Source organism: Passer domesticus, chromosome 1 (assembly GCF_036417665.1).
Source record: "Passer domesticus isolate bPasDom1 chromosome 1, bPasDom1.hap1, whole genome shotgun sequence".
Taxonomy (NCBI): domain Eukaryota; kingdom Metazoa; phylum Chordata; class Aves; order Passeriformes; family Passeridae; genus Passer; species Passer domesticus.
Genome location: NC_087474.1, coordinates 113848884 through 113852235, shown reverse-complemented (window position 1 = coordinate 113852235; position 3352 = coordinate 113848884). Strand labels below are relative to the sequence as shown.

The 3352-nt window shown below is 43.0% G+C and overlaps 1 long non-coding RNA gene across 1 annotated transcript; it reads left to right on the top strand.

Annotated features, from left to right (window-relative positions):
* Window positions 1-605: 605 nt before the first annotated feature.
* Window positions 606-3045, top strand: LOC135309015 (uncharacterized). Its single transcript, XR_010369337.1, has 3 exons — window positions 606-1230; window positions 2130-2298; window positions 2687-3045. It is a non-coding gene; the product is annotated as an uncharacterized LOC135309015 (long non-coding RNA).
* Window positions 3046-3352: the final 307 nt, after the last annotated feature.

The following is a 3352-nucleotide window of genomic DNA, read 5'->3' as shown; positions in this document are numbered from 1 at the left end:
TGCACAGCTGAACTCCTGGTTTTATTTCTCTTCCCTCATTAATGTTCTTATCCAGCTCTCAAATAATTATTGCTGCATACTTTTTTCAGTTTGTGTTTTCTTGCAAGGAAAAGCTTAACTTTTCATTTATAAGCTGACTCTGTTCAACAATAATAACATGACAAAAACTTGTGCTGGAAAAGAGCAAAGAGTTAAATTGTTTTTCTGGCTAGCCCCAAGTGACCCCTTGTTCCCACTGCTTTTGAAATTGCTGGAGTTTGCTTAGCCTGAAAAATTACAGCTATAGGAAAAGTTATGCTTTGCTGATCTATTTTTAAAAGGAGCAGCAGAATTTTAAAAATAGAATCCCCCCTTTTTTTCCTAACTCTGGCATCTCCAACCCAAGTATGTTGATGTAATTTCCAAAGCACTAAGAAACATCTTAGGACACATTTAAGTCAGACCAGCCAAATCCAGGATTAATGAAAAAATGAGATGTTCATCTGGTCTGGAATGAGATCTTTCTTCCCATCATTCTTAGTTATAAAGATATCTTTTGTGTGGTTGAAGCTAAATTTAAGTCCAGCCTGAGTGTATTTCTGTAATATGTACGTGTTTTTTGCATCAGCAGCACACTGTATTAGTAGTCTGCACATACAATTAGGGATTTACGATCTTTGAAGTCAGCTAATGCAGAGATTTATATATGTTCAGGGAAAAAAACCCAAAAACCAACCCAACAAAAACCTAGGAAGTAATAGGAATAGGTGTTTCTTAGAGCTACAGTCAGATTCTCCTTTGACTTGCGTTGGTTTGCTCCATTATCTTCAGAAGAATTAGTCCTCTCCCTGATTTCAGCACCAGAAGAAGAGGAGAAAATCTATCCCTGAATGTGTGACTAGGGAGATCTGCTTTTCTAGAGCTCGCTTTTGTTTCAGACCATAGCCCTGCGGAGGGGGAGCACCGACCGAGAGAGCAGACCCTGCCACAGGCATTAAACTGCGCCGGGTTTCTTCTGACCAAGGACTCAAAGGAGCTCCTGAAGGACTGGGGCTGAGCCCGGCTCTGGTGAGCGATGCCGAAGGGGTGGACCTGACCCTGTCGTGCAGCTCCCGAGGGGGCCAGATTGCCGGGGGTGTTCCTGCCTCTCCCTGGTGATGCTCCACTGGGCAGGCGGGAGGAGGTCACGCCCGGGTGCAGGAGTGAAAGTCACGTTCAGAGAAGGGTGGACTGAACGAAGGACACGGTAAGGTGAGAACATGCTGATTTAATATATGCATTACTGTTTTGCAAGGAACTGTGTTACAGGCTGTTTCTTTCTTTGTCAGAGCATTCAGTACTGTAATAGGATTTAAATGTATAATGAGTTGAACTTTAACAGATCTATAGTAGCAGTTAACTAGCAAAGGAAAGTCCACGTCTAGCTATTTCCTGCTGCTACAATGTTTAATAACAATGACACACAAAGACTTGTTTTGTTTAGCATGCACCATATTATTGCATTTTAGACAAAGTCTTGATTCTTTTAGTCCAAGACAAAGTCTCAATTGTCTCCATTTGAGACAAAATCTCAGGACAAAAAATATGTATTTGAAATGTCCCAAACTACAGAGGAGTAAGGAATTAGATTAGCATCAACTGCTGCTTCTAGCTACAATGAAAACAAAGATAAGGCAAGTATGTATTTTCTAACTGGAGGGACACATTTAGGAAAGATTTTGTACCTCATCATTCCCTAATTATGAAATCAGAAAAATGAAAATATTCTTCTCATTCTCTGCACACACAACCTACCCCAGGCAGACCTGTTCTTACTGTGATGAGATTTGTTTTCCTACAGCAGACTTTCCCTTCCAGAGCTCACAGGCATGGAGAGCAGTTTTGTTTACCACCCCCGGGTGCAAAACTCCTTAACTAATGTTTACTTTTGTGTTTTCAGCTTTCAGCAGTGAGGCAGGTTGATGGATAGTGAAGATGGTGGTGGTGGGGAGAGTGGTAAGGAAAATTCAGGAGCTGGTTTTGCATCTTTCAGGTGTGCACGCTCATAGGCACAATGGCTATCAGCCTTTTAGCTATACCAAAAGAAGAAACCCCAGCCCTTGGCAATGATGACCCTTCTACCTTGGTTTTGCTTTGTTTGTTTTTTTCAGGATGGTGGGAAACAAAGCACAGCCAGCCTCCTGACTTTTTGCAAGTAATAAATGCTGTACAAAAATCTAGTTTCAACACCAGAAAATGTTTTCTCCTGTTAGAGTGACTCCAGATGCTGATGTACTTAGTTACACAGCACAAGTAACCCAACTGGAATGAAAAAGCAAGGTAATTGAGTTTATATTCATCTGTCAATATTCCCAAGGGACAGACTGTTCAGCCTGCCAAGTTTGCTCTGCTTATGCATGCAGAGCATGAACTTAAACTGACTGGAGATTCCCACAGTAGATTCTCCCTGGTGAATAGGGGATCTCTTCTGCTGTAATGTGGTTACACATTCCCCATGTCTCACAGTATCAGGAGATAGGCTGAATGTTAGGCAGGAGAAGAAAGAAAAAAATCATGGTAGAACTGAGTTTTTCTTCATCAAATGTTTGCCTGACCCAAGTCCCATTATCAGAGGAAAAACCATCAGCTTCTTCCTAGGCTTTTCTATGCTTCTCACTATCATAATACCTATGAGATTCACATATATTTCTTCATCTTTCTATTCTAGGGAAGTGAAGGATTTTCATCCCTATACATGAAGGAGAACATGGGGATCAAAGCAAACAGTTCCTTTGAACTTTGAGTGAGCAGTCTGGGACAATTGTGAGCAAAAATTTAGAAACATATAATCATGTGTTGAGCTGGAAGGGACCCACAAGGATCATTGAGTCCAACTCCTGTTTCTGCACAGGGCAAGCCCAAGAAATCACACCATGTGTCTTAAAGTGTTGTCTGAATGTTTCTTAAGCTCTAGCAGTCTTGGTGCTGTGACCACATCCTGAGGAGCCTGTTCCAGTGCTTAACCACCCTCTGGGCAAAAAATCTTTTCCCAATATCCAACCTAAACCTCCCCTGGCACAGCTGCATGCTATTTCCTTGAGTCTTGTCACTGGTCACCAGAGGGAACAGATCAGTACTGGTCCCTTCACCTCCCCTCATGAGGATGTTGAAGACTGTGGTAAGACCTTCTCTCAGTCTTCTCCAGGCTGAACAAACCAAGTGACCTCAGACACTTCTTGTATTGCACCCAAAGCTGCCCCCAGCACTCAAGGTGAGGTTGCCGCAGTGCAGGGCAGAGCAGGACAATCCCCTCCCGTGCCTGGCTGGTGATGCTGTGCCTGATGCCTCCAGGACACAGCTGGCCCTCCTGGCTGCCAGGACTGCTGACTTAGAT